The sequence below is a fragment of the Helianthus annuus genome, chromosome 6 (assembly GCF_002127325.2).
Source record: "Helianthus annuus cultivar XRQ/B chromosome 6, HanXRQr2.0-SUNRISE, whole genome shotgun sequence".
In the NCBI taxonomy this organism is placed as follows: Eukaryota; Viridiplantae; Streptophyta; class Magnoliopsida; order Asterales; family Asteraceae; genus Helianthus; species Helianthus annuus.
Window position 1 is genome coordinate 78,157,588 of NC_035438.2, and position 14,409 is coordinate 78,171,996.

General features: G+C 38.5%; 1 non-coding gene across 1 annotated transcript; it reads right to left on the minus strand.

Moving 5' to 3' along the window:
- Positions 1-541: 541 nt before the first annotated feature.
- On the minus strand, positions 542-648 carry LOC118480107. Its single transcript, XR_004861743.1, has one exon. It is a non-coding gene; the product is annotated as a small nucleolar RNA R71 (small nucleolar RNA).
- Positions 649-14,409: the final 13,761 nt, after the last annotated feature.

Genomic DNA, 14,409 nt, shown 5'->3' on the forward strand with positions numbered 1-14,409 from the left:
TTGCAGGACTTGGAACCCAGGCGCCACATCTAAACTTTCCACGCAGTTTATGAGCTCCAGTTCTAGTAGAGACGTAAAAGAACCCCTAGACGAACCTGAGCGCTTTCTAAGAAAAAGACTTAAAGCTAAAAACCAAGAGAAAGTTTCGGGGGACCCATTTCCAATGGTGGACCAACTTACCCTTATTGATTACCTACGGCCCACCGTAGGTAATCTCGGTGCCGCTATCAATGCACCGAATGTCGAAGCCAACAACTTCGAACTTCGGCCGCATTTGATACAAATGCTTCAAAACTCCGCAACCTTCCATGGGCTTGCGGACGAGGATCCCCATCTACATATTACTAATTTCATAGAAATATGTGATACCTTTCGGATCAATGGAGCATCAAACTACGCCATCCGCCTTCGAATGTTTCCATTTTCACTAAAAGACCGAGCTAAGGTTTGGCTTAATACCCTCCCAGTTGGCTCGGTAAACATCTGGGATGAACTAGCCCAAAAGTTTCTATATAAGTATTTCCCTCCTGCTAAAACGGCTAAATTAATGACTGAAATTAATACATATTCACAAGAGGATGGGGAATCCTTATATGAAACTTGGGAAAGGTTCAAGGAGATACTAAGAAAGTGCCCTCATCACGGTCTTGCGGTATGGCAACAAGTATCCACTTTCTATAATGGATTGTTGCCACACACAAGACAAACACTTGACTCTAGCTCCGAGGGACTTTTAGGTAATCGTCGCCCAAATGAAATATATAATCAAATTGAAGAAATTGCTCAAACCAATTTTCAGTGGCACACTCCCCGAGGCAATAAATCTATTGCACCAGGCGCCCATAAGGTTGATGAAAACACTTCTTTGCAAGCTCAAATCAAGGCCCTTTCTTCAAAAATCAAAAAGCTAGAAATGGCAAAAATGGCCTCGGTTATGGCTTGTGAGGGGTGTGGTGGGCCACATGAAAATTGGAGTTGTATGAAAGAAGTAGATAATCAAACATAATCGGTAAACTACATTAATAATAGACCTAGGCCGTCGGGTTCTCCAACGGGTACCTACAACCAAGGATGGCGTAACCACCCTAACCTTAGTTGGAGAGAACCCGACAATTGTAGTAACCAACAAAACCAACGAACAAACTTTCAACAACCAAGACATGAGTCACAAAATTTCTCTCAACAACAAGGGGGACGAGAAAGGCTTGAAGATACCGTATCTCGCCTCATCTCCAACACCAAAAAGAAAAACTCGGATTGATTTCAACAATTGGAATCGAATTTTAAAAATCAACAAGCTAGTATTCAAAACATTGAAAAACAATTAAATCAACTAGCTCAAAATTTCTCCGAGAGACCACAAGGAGCGTTACCAAGTAATACCGAAACCAACCCAAAGGCACATGTACATCTCATCACATTGAGAAACCGTACCGTGGGTCCCGAGGAGGCTCTATTACCTCCAACTGAAAGAAGCCGATCTAGCCAAACCACAACTCCACCAATGCCCCAACAAGAGATGGCTCCTCCACCAAATCAAGAACCCACCAAGAATCATCCGATTCCATACCCCGGTCGGTTAATTCGCCAAAAGACCGATGAGCAATTCACAAAGTTCGAAAAATTGTTAAAACAATTGCATGTTAATATTCCATTTATTGAAGTCCTAACCCAAATGCCTAAATATTCAAAATTTATGAGGGACTTCCTCACTAATAAAAGGAAAATTGAGTCATTGCAATTAGTTAATTTAAGCGAAGAATGCTCCGCCTTGCTACTCAACAAACTCCCGCAAAAGAAGTTCGATCCTGGAAGCTTCACAATCCATTGTTCGATTGGGAATCCCCCATTCGTAATGCACTAGCCAACCTCGGAGCTAGCATAAACCTCATGCCTGCATCAATGTTCAACCGACGCGGCCTAGGAAAAACAAGCCCTACAAAAATGAGCATAGAACTCGCCGATAGGTCCTTCAAATATCCACAAGGTATCGCTGAAAATCTATTAGTCAAAGTCAGCGAATTCGTCTTCCCAGCAGACTTTGTCATACTAGATATGGAGGAAGATACCGAAGTACCACTCATCTTAGGAAGGCCATTCCTAGCTACAGCCCACGCAGTAGTAGACATGAATGGTGGAATGCTAACATTAAGGATTGGGGACAAGGAAATGAAGTTCGGAGTTGGAAAGAGAGTAGAAGACGACGACCCGATCAATTACATGAAGGTCATAGATTCAAGTTTGGATGATGCTCTCCGACGGTGTAACATGGGATGCAAAACATCCCACTTGGGTAACATATGACCAGGCTTAGGGTCTAGCCAAGGACCCTTATAAACGTGGCGCACCACGGAGGCATTCTGCGGAACTATCATTAGTTTAGTTTTTATGTTTTCAAGTTTAGTTTTAATTTTCAGGAATAAAGCACACTCGGGATGGTGAAGGATACCAAGGGAAACTTGAACCAACACCCCATGCACAAAAACAAGGCCACCCGACAATTTTTCTTCATTACAGCAAGATCAGCACGGGGTCGTGCTCATCCACCACGCCCCGTGCTCAACCATCTGCAGAAAAATGCCCAGTTCAGGTACCTGGACATGGGGCGTGCTCACTGAACACGCCCCTGTGTCCAGCTTTCTGTTTCTTTGTTTTATTTTCTGTTACTGGCGATCTGAACATGGGGCCGTGCCCGAAAACCATGGGGCGGTGTCCAGACGTCCAGTAACATAAATTTGTGCTTTTAACACACCAATTACACATTCAATAAACCTAAAAACTTATTTTTGAGACACATTGAGGACAATGTGTAATTTATGTTGGGGGGGGGGTGCTAAAACCTTGAATCTTGCAAGTCCTAATTACAAGCCTTACACAAACTCTATTGGAACCACTAATCACCCCATATTTTTTCAAAAAAATTTCATTTTTTTACTTGTCTAGGTTTAATTTGGGAATTTCAAGTTCTAAAAAGGTTATATTTTTACAAATTTACAACCGACAGCGTCGTGATAAAAAGAACCAACATAAGAAAATTATGAAACGACATGACAAATCTAGTTAAAATTTGATTATATATACTTGATCACATAAAAACTCATTCCCACAAAAAGTGAGTTTTGAGCCTTTATTGAACATACAAATACATATCTTTAAACTAAATGCTCATTTTTCGTTTCTTGTGTGAATAGCCACTTGGTTCTTACGACTCTAGAACTTGCCACGACAATGCATTCCCGGTCCTTACCAACTTAAACCCGAGTAAGTAAATGATGGAGGCATTAGGACTAACCCTTTTTATTTAAACACCATTATTTTTCTTTTTTTTTTACCACCAACCCAAAATCCCCCTAGTTAACCCCTTTGAGCCTAAACCTTTTCATTTCTCAACCCAAAACAAACACCCTTTTACCCACCAAAACCCTTTTTCATTTTAAACCCCTTATTTTAGTAACAAAGCTCGGTTTTTCTTATGACTTCCTTATAAAAAAATGATGATAATGAAGCCAAAAGAAATAAACAAACAAGTTTATCAAAAAAAACTTTGTTTGAAAAATTGCTTCATTAAAAAGTCATAAAAATAAAGCCTTATGAAAACCGACGCTTTTTACGCCTTTCGCCCTTTTCTACTAACCACTAACCCAACCACCTACCTTTAACCCAAGCCTAACCCTTCCCCCCAAAAGTCCTCTTGATATTTACAAAGGTGTATAGTTAAAAAGGAGGAGGATTGATTGCTTGGCAAGCTTATGGTAGGAGTAAGTTCCATGCCGCTCTCGAGTGATTCACTAAAATACATCTTCGGCCGAGTCTTGAGTGATCCCCGTGAGGTATGTGAACTTGTATATAAATGGAATTTTAAAAAGGCATGTTATGCCCTAATAAGTAATTTATCTTATGTAATGTTTTGAATAAATCATGACGAATAGGATTGTAAATAAATAAAAATAAAACATAATAAAAAATCCTGGAAATCCCGACACTCTATGACAAGCCCAAAAACCTTCTCTTCTACCCGTTCCATTTGGGAGTGTAAGCCACATTATAAAGAGTTTTACTTGAGGACAAGCAAAGATTCAAGTGTGGGGTTATTTGATGTGCGCAAAATGCAACATATAAATTACATTAATTGTGGCATAAAACTAACCCTTTTTTAGTACTAATGTTGGAAAAAAGTGTGTTTTTGTCTTCCTTTTGTATTTTCAGGATTAAATGAGCTCAAATGAACAAAAGAAGCAAAAAAGCAGCTAAATCTAACATAAATACAAGAAACGAAATAAACGTGGCGTGCCCGACCCCTCAACAGCATCTTCCCAAGCAAAAACAAGAGAACAGAAGGCTGAACACGCCCCGTGCTCAATGAGCACGGGGGCGTGCCCAAGTGTCTGCAGAAAAGACAAAGTTGTAGAAGCTTCTATCACCCACCACGGGGGCGTGTCCAGTGGACACAGGGCCGTGGTCAACTCTAAGATTCGCAGAATCTAGGAAAATCTTGATAGTACACATACGCTTCTACACACGGGGTCGTGCCCAGCGGACACGGGGGCGTGGTCAATTAATGCAGACAAACTGTAATTAATGAAGAAAGAGAAGATGGGTGGACACGGGGCCGTGCCCAATGGACACGGGGCCGTGTCTGGGCTTCTGTGCAGGCTATAAATAGGGGTTCTTAGCTCATTTGCAAACCATCCCTTGGTAAACCACCTCTCTCACACTTCACCCACCCACCACCACCATCACAACCCACATCCACCACCATCATCCATCATCCATCATAGAGTGTGTGAGTAGTCTCGAGATCCAAGATTGATCGTAAGAGTTCTTGACAATCAGAGGCCATGTTTGCTTAAGTCTCTTACATCACTTGGTGAAGACAAGTGTCTAGTGTAATACTTTTTATTTTTTAGACTTTTCGTACTTTTTATTTGGTTATGTATTAATGACTTTAATAACTAGTTTCTTATGTTGAAGGTGAATCTTCCTTATCATTTGTCCGTGGTGTCTTGGCATTATTTTACTGTCTATATAAAATAAAAGATTTTCACCATTCATATCTCCACGGTCTATATGGAGATATGTTGGCTACCTGGTCGGGGGTTAAGGGAATGGTTTGGTAAGAGTCTTGCCTTGTTCAGTGTATAGATCCTGCAAGGAACTGGGTCAACTTTAGTAGGACCTCCTTCAATACCCAGTGGTATTGGTTAGCGGGGGTCCGAACTCTTTGATGCCCTCATATGTAAGCTACTATTAAAACATTAACCCAGCTATTTAGGATTGTATCCCTGCTGACTCAGAGTACTTAGCCGAGGGTAACGTCACCTTCAAAAGAGGGGCCGACCACATTACGCATTAATAACTTAATTAATTATCTTTCAATAATCCAACCCTTTAGGATTGTATCCTTGCTGACTCAAACTACTGGGTTGAGGGTAACGTCACCTTCAAAAGAGGGGCCTACTACTATAACTAAGATAATATCTTAATAAGTACAAAAGTGCGGAAATATTCAAAGGTTACACTAACACACGAGTCAGATCCAAGTGATTCATCTTGTCTATCTGCTTTTATTTTTATTTTTCAGCATCTTTATTTTTTTTCTAGTTTAAAATCTTTTTCTAACCTTTTGATTTGATTAGACGTTGAGGATAAACCGGTAGTAAAAGCTCTTGTGTCCATGGACGACCTCGGTATCTTACCAATACTATACTACGCTCACGATGGGTGCACTTGCCCATATGTGTGTTTGGTGTTAGTAAAATATCGTGTTTTATAAATTTAAAACTTGACTAACGTGTAAAAAGGGCTAAAAATATATATAAAAACCTATAACACCACAGGCGCATCAGATCCTAAGTATAATGGTAGATGTACCATACATCTGTTATGCTAAGGTTTCTAACGTTTTCATGTTAGCTAAGGTTTTGGCATTTTCATGTCATTTAAGTTTGGGATTGTTCCCAGTTTGGGCTTGACCCCAGTATTTTGGTCTTGACCCCAGTTTGGGCTTGTCTCCAGTATCTTTGTGCTTGACCCCAGTTATTTCGGGCTTGTCCCTAGTTTGTTTGGAATAGTCCCAAGTTTGTGTTAGCAGGTTTTCAGGAACATTGAAGTTTCACAAATCCTTTCGAGAAGGATCCAGGATCCTTGAAGTTTAAATTCTGGTGGCTAGTCTGTATACACTATCGTAATGATCTAGGGTATATAATCCTAACTTGGATTTTATGGTATGGCTTACCTTTGCCTTATTTATTTTTCTGATTGCCTTCACCCTATGTTTTCACAAGCAAAGATCTATGATTCTTGTACATTTACTCAACATATTTTTTCCTAATATCCACAAGATTTTGAATAATAAAAACTATAAAGAAATCAAACACAAAATATAATTGAAAGCTTAAAAGTTTTATTTAAAACACCATTATTCATACCAAAATTTTAACCCGGGCTTCACCAGCAAAATGTGGCCCATCCACCCGGGTTGAAGTAGGGTGTTACTGGTTGTTAATGTTTGCAGGAAGAGTAAAGGATAAGGGTAACAGAGGCTTCATCTTCCACAAACAGGAGGACCCATCCACCTTTCTCACCCTCCTAATTATCTGAAGGATCAGTGATCCTTAAACCTAGAAACTATTGTCTTAAATTATTATAGACCAATTTGTTCAACAAAAACACCAACAAAGAAAATTAAAAAGTGGGCTCAGGCTTAGGCATCATTATCCTTCATTGCCCACAGTCATCATTATCCTTCATTGCCCATTGTCACAGCCTCCACCACTACATCACCACCAGCTCCACCAGCGATCTCCTTTGCCCCGCTTGTCCTGGCCTCAGCTGTCTTCCCTGGCTCCGGCTCCTTTTTTCCACCCAGTTTTAGCAAGGTTTGCTTCCACGAAGTCACATCGCAAGCTGACATGTCGAAGTCAGGATTAATGGCTTCTTGAGCCTTTCTGATCCTCGCCTACAGCACGGTTTGGGCAACACAGACTTTAGCCTCGTCCGTTTGCCACCATGACAGCCTCATGAGCCCACATATGCAAAGAGTAGCTACTCCTCCAAGCCCTTCTTGTCCTTCTCCAGCTTCGAGATGGTTTTGTCCTTCACAGCAGCAATGGATCGCACACCAGCCAAGTTCTCTTCCATCTCAGCCAGGCTCCTCTCATAGTGGGCTTTCACGCGGGTGAAGCTCTACAAACCACAACACAAAAAGTCAGGATACGGGATCCTTAAAAACAGGTAAAATCACAAGTTGTCGATAAAGGATCCTTACCTCAGTAACAGATTCGTGAAGCTGCCGCTCTGCATCAACGACATCATCTTCAGGCTCCGCAAGTTTTTTCCTTTTCGAACCAGCCTTCGCTCTAGTTTTCAAGGCTCTTGGCTCTGGGAGGCTTGGGCCCTTGGACAGCTCTTTCTTGATGGAGCGAGGAGAGAGCATGCTAGCGATTTCGTCCAGACCGAACTTGGTTGCAGACTTTTGGAAGATTTCTGAGCGCCTGTGTGATATTTGTGCCTTTACGACCATCATACAAATATGAATCCAATGAAATCTTTTGTATCATTCTTGAGATTTGTATAATTACGTGTGACATTTACACATTTCAATCCTTGTACGATTTTGAACTCTCGAGAATCTTTTCTGGGCCCGATGTAGAAACCGAGTCAAGATTAACAGACACACCACAAGTATAGGCCCACAAGAGAGTGAGATACCGTTTTTCCTACGCAACTGTCAGGTGTATGCCTACACCCCGTGCTTAAGACGTGGCCATTTCTAAATAATGATGCCAAGGATATCCGGGACATGGTCATTAACCCCCAAAGGCTTTGTTTCAAACAAGACAGATTAAAAGGGGTTACCTCAATAATTTAACCACTAATCGATTAAACATTCAATACCCGACCAAGCGGTATTATTACAATACCGTATCCCAAGCCCGTATAGGGAAAATACGTTAAAAGTATTTACCCGAGCTAAAATGTAATTTTATTCTCAGCCGTATATTCAAATCAGCAAGCACAAGTACCTCTACTGGGGCTCTCAATCTGGAACGAAGGTTTTATTAACCTATTAGATTCCTAACGGGTCTTACTTAAGTTTAAACTTAGACCGGTTAGTTTTAATGAAAGGTTTACGGTTCAAAACGCAAGATTAAGCGAAGACCGGATTAGAATGTGATTTAGACCCGACAAGTATGAAGACTTGTATAATATGGGTAAACTAAACACATTCTGGATTTTGAAGTAAAAATGATAAGGTTTGACCCATTTCGGTCAATTTATACAAACTAGTTACATAAACCGCCTCGAACGCGAATAATGCATAACGGGTAACCAAATGAGTCATATACAGGTTTCATAAGATAATATGCCTTAAATATGTTGTGATATCAGTAGGATACCTTCCATTATGCCCAAAATGGATTTTAAAGTCAATTTAAGCCCCGTAGGGGTATTTTGCTCATTTTAAAGATTACAAAAGAGGTTAAATGACAATATGAGGTTCTGGTCTAAAATGATCAGTAAAAATATTTATTTTAGTAGGTTATATTTTTAGATATCGTATATGTGTGAAATTTATCATTTATGGCCAAACTATGCACCATAGGGGCATTTTGCTCATTTCACATAAGCCTTAAGGTCAAATTTGGAAATCTGTGTTCAAAACTTTTACTTACTGTTAAAGTGTAAATATTTATTCATAACATCAGTAGGTAACAAGCTTTAGGTGCCAAATATGGTTTTAAACCATACTATGCGCCTAAATCGCATAAAGGTCGGTAATTGACGATATCCGGGTTGATTAAGGAAATCTGAGAAAAATGTTTGACATGTAAAGGATGTATAAAACTCATTTTATTAGCAAAAAGGGCGTTATTGTTAATTACCTAGCCTATGCGAGAACTCTATGTTATGATCATTTTAAAATTTAATAAAAATTTCCAAAAATCCCAAAATATTATATTACATCAGTAGGTAAAAGATTTGATGTCAAAATTTGAGTTTAAATAGGATTTATATCAAATATGCCGTTTAATTAATAAAAAGGCCTTCATTTACGATATTGAGCATAACCCTCATTTTAGACCATAAACTGATGTCAAACCCAAAATATTATATTACATCAGTAGGTAAAAGATTTGATGTCAAAATTTGAGTTTAAATAGGATTTATATCAAATATGCCGTTTAATTAATAAAAAGGCCTTCATTTACGATATTGAGCATAACCCTCATTTTAGACCATAAACTCATTTTAGGACATACTTAAATATCAACAATAAAGGTTTTTGTCCTCTCACATTTTCAAAAATCTCGTTTTAATATCAAAAGGGCATTATGGTCAACATTTAAGCATTTAACGGAAACATGCAAATGAATCGTATTAATAAGGAACCATGTAGTATAACCTCAGAGGGTTTTACTAATCATATAATATGGTCCTAAAGGAACCTTAAGGCATATCTAAAACAAGCTAAATCGGGTCAGAACTTAAAGTCAAAGCAAAAGTTTACTTTTGTGACTTTCGGTTCCAAACCGATCCTAAACTCAGAATTGTCGGGTTGAACATGCCTAGACATGTTCAATTAATATTTACCAAGTTATTAAAGTGACAAAACTGATTTTATTGCCTTGACATCGTTAGTTATGAATCTTATCTAAAAACCGACTCGTTTGACTTTTATTTTAATTACTTTGACCCGACAATTAACTAAGCGAACGTGGTAATTAGGAGGTGCCATTTTTGAGGGTTTAATACCTACCTAATTACGATCACGTAGCCATGTTCGTTGCGAACGATGGCTCGACTGTTTAAAAGTTAAAGCGTTTATTGCAAACGCTTGACTTTTCGGCTTTCAAGCCAAATAAAAATAACTAGCCATAAGAGGGCACTTACAAGGGGTTCAAGCAAGGATGATATTGATCTAGAATACTCAGGTATGAAGCATAAAGCTTCAACTTAGAGCAATTTATATCAAGTGTGAGAAATGAGAGCAAAACTAGTGGGTATTTATAGGATTTCAAGAACCGTTAGAATTGTTCCTCGATAATTGAGCTTCAATCTGGACCTTACACATGAGGCACATGGTTTTGGAATACTAGGGGTGTCCAAAACCATCACACGATATTGAGAAAAGTTACACTTAGGCCCCTGAAATTCAACCTGTGTGCAAAAATGAAGTTTCTGCCCAGATGAGGCCGTGGCGTCGCACCACGGCAAAATCCTATAGTGGTGGCGCAGCGCCACCATGTGCCAGCTCCCAAAAAGTTTCAATAATTGACATGTTTGGTCCCTGCAACACTTTTGAGCCATTTTCGATGCGTTTAAACCCCGTTAACCCTATTTCAAGGCTCTAAAACGAAGTTAATGTATAGGGAACATGAAATAGGCTCAAAAACATCTCAGATATCGGTTCGTTTGGCCGTACGGTTGCGTTGTTAGGTTAATTACGACGAAACACGAACGGATGCGAAAAATGATCCAAATTACACGACGAATGGAATTTTATCATGCCAGTCACTAAAACAAAATATTTTAATGATTACATAAATTTTTGGATGTCCGGATATATTCAGAACGTAAGATATGAGTGAAAACGCAAACTTATGCACTTTTTGACGCTTTTAGTCCCTGTTGATCAAATAAGTTTATTTTTGCGCACCAAACACCTCTAAGCCTATTTCTAGGATATGTAAAGGATATTTAGGGCATGTTAAACTTATGATCATATTCCGGAAGGTTCAATACCATACGAATCGGCAGACTTTTGCAGTTTAACGCAATTCGTCCCTCTAATGCACAAACTTGCGCATACCATCGTTTAATAGCATCGAAGCCTTATCTAATCCATATTAGGAATTTTGAAAGTATTATTGAACATCATGATGCTTCGGGTTCGTAAAAAGGTCATTCAGAGGTATAATTAAACATATTAACGCTTTTAACCCCTTAAACTTGCAAAGTTGCGCGTAACGTCACTTAAAGGTATAAAAACCTTAGATGTCCAATAATTAGCATTCCCGAGAGTATAATCAAATATCATGAAGCTCTCGGTTTGTTAAAAGGTCACTCAGAGGTAAGAATTAACATGTTGACGCTTTTAACCCTTCACCGCACAAACTTTCAATTAATTACCCAAACGGCTACTCTTGATCAACAAGTGGCTCATATGTGAATAAGAACACCGTGTTACGTCATTCGAAGGATTATACTAAGCACGTTAGCAGTTTTAGTCCTTTCGAAATCAAAATTTTTTGATTTTTCAAAAAATTAGTCCCTTAAATTCAACGTTTGACTTTATTAGGGTTTATTACACGTATCAATACATCATTGGACGTGATTTTACGAGGTGTTACATTGTGAAACTTCTGTTCTAAAATGGCTGGCGGGGCGCGACCCACTGGGCCTCCTGGGTCGTGGGGTGCGAGAGACATCAAAGACAGAAACTTGTTTTTTTCAAATCAGCTTGCTGCCTTTTTTTTATTCTTAGTTTTCTCAAACTTGAGGGCTTCTTGTGTGATCAACAAGACTTCAATTCCTGGCCAAACACTTGTAATGATCCTACACTTGCTTGGGCAATTCACAAAACACTTGGCATCATCTTGTGGATTGCTAGAACAATATAAATACCCACCTCCATTTCACTTCCAACTTGCTTATTCATTCTTTTCTTCATCACCTGCTCTACTTAGAGGCTACCACATTGTTGGAGGATTCCTAACTGAGTTTTCTTCATCCTAGAACACAAGTGAGTGTTCAAACTAGTCTTGTTTATTTATTTTTAGCTATTTCAAGCTAAAAGTCAAATAGTGTTTGACTTTAGGCTTTGACCATGAATTGGTCAAGACAAAGTTCAATTAAACTTTGCAACGTGATCGTAATCACAATGGTTATAATCCCTTGTGATTATACCTACTGATTTCCACATTGACTAGTCGAAGTGACGAGTCAAATTTCGGTCAAAATGCACGTTTATGTGCATTTTACGACAAAAATTATTTTCGGGTATCAAAACACTTGTTTTAATACCAAATCAGTTTTCCAACTAAGTTAAACATGTTTTGACATGTTTAACTCGTCACTTCTAGTTTAGTGCTTATTTAAGGTCGTAAGTCGAGCGGTCTTGACAACCGCTTAGTCTTTCGAACCCGACCTATCTGGCCGATCATTAGGATCCGACCAAACACATATTGTGACCATAGTTGTATAGGGAATAACATCTTGAGGTTATACCTTATGGTCATTCGTTTGGTTAGTTGTATGATAGGTTATTTATATGCCTTTAAAAATGATCAAAATACCCTTTTTGCGCATAAATTCAATTTAAGAATATGTAACCTAAATTTTAGCATTTAAACTGACATTGCAACTTTATTAAACATGTTTAGGCATATAAGACTTATCATATATGTTGGACCGGTTTCCGACCCTAAACAGTCAATTGAGAATGTTCATCTTCACATACAAAGGCGGAATCAATGCATATGAAGTTACACAGCTTTTCCTTTTTCAATTCCTTCTCTTTTATTGCTTTCTGATTCAATTTTGACAGAGTTTTGTTACACAAGCAATGACTAGGTTCCGCTCCAACAACTCCTGAACAAATGAACTCATCAGGTATTTATAGGGTGACAGGTTTCGCTCATATTTACTACCATATAAGCGAAACTACCTGATGACCCCATGAGCGGAACCATATGTACATATAAGCGAAACTACTTCTAACCTATGTATATAAAAGTGAAACTTCAACATAAAACCCTAATTTTGACTTTCAAGACCCTATGTTGACCTATCTTGACCTAAGACTTAATGTAGACATAGTCAACAGACATTTCATGCACCAACAGACTCCCCCTTGGATGTTGACGAAGTCTTCACCTCCGAGTCTTTAGTCTTGGTCTTTTCTCCAATTCTGTCTTTTCTTCATAAGCATTCTATCTTCACAGATTCAAATCTTTCCTGACTCTATCTTCAATCTTCCCTTTGACTGCTGATCCAGACTCCCCCTTTCACAGACTCCTCTTCTCTGTATGCTAGGATCTGGTTCAATCTTTGACATTTCAATTCCGTGGAAATGATAAAGTATGCAACCTGTTACTCAACCAATAACATTACAATCTTTTCTATTCATAATAACAAACAAACTATCAGTTTAAAGAATCCACTTAAGTACTCAGGTCCAAATTAATGACCCTGATTACTCAATTAATCTACCAAGTTCAACTTAATGACCTTGGTCGATCTTGATGACAATCAAACCGATTTTGATCAAAAACATTTACAAATTTTTCTGAAAATCACAAGTATCAAATTAATGAACTTGTATTAACTTTCGAACAATCAATCTCATTAAGATAAGCTCTCCCCATCGTCCAGTTCAGAATCTTCTGCATCTGCTTTCTTTTCTGAGAATCCGACAATCAACTTTCCACTTTGGTTTGTCAAAAATAAAGCAGAAATTAAATCTTTTTGGATTTTCTGTAAAGTTTCTAAACTAGAAAATGAAATACTAAAATGTAAATGCAGAAAGTAATGAAATATAAACTATATACAAACATATTTTTGGCAAGCGTGTCAGGGAATCATATCAGTTATCAGACAAGTTACTAGTACCGTTAAGCTACATTTTCAGAATTAAACAATTCACCTCGATTGTCAATATACTGGTCCACTTAAATTCTAAACACAATTTTCAATCTATTCAGGATACGATTTAGATGATTTAATGCACTTAAACACATTCATGTGTCCCACCTCTTGAATATACTCCCGTATCCAAATCCCAATATTCAGTCTTACAGGTGAGTATACCACAGATGATATCTGTCAGGGGTTAAATGCGAGAGCCGTGAGAGCTCAGGTCGATACTTCCGTATACGCAGAGAGATGGCGGCTTTGACTTTTCGGTGTGTCCCCTTTAGAGGATCTTTTGATTTCAACAGCAGCGACTGTCAATTTTATTGTTTCATCAGCTTGCTGAGGGCGATGCTATGTTTCAAGCATATTGTAGAAAGTATTATTCGGGGACTAGGTCAGTACTTCCACAAAGCAGAAGTCCCGGAATAATACCCCAGATATCACTGAGCATAAAGACCTAGTATCTCAGAATAAGAGACCTTTCAAACGAGATTTCAGGGGTTACCTATATATCCAAGTAGTGTTCCCCACAAAATATGCAAGTTTGAATTTTTATGTTTATATCCCGAATAAATCTACTAAATGTGCGAAAATCTATCGACACATCATCAGTGAGACTGTTTAACGCTTTATTCTTTCCAAATCTTTAGCGTATAGTAACTGTCAAACCGATGTACTATCATTTTCCCTTTATACACAAGCTCTTTTCCATTTTTATTGTTTTTGTATTTTTTACTCTTTTCCAAAACAAGTAAAAAAGCGACAAACCAT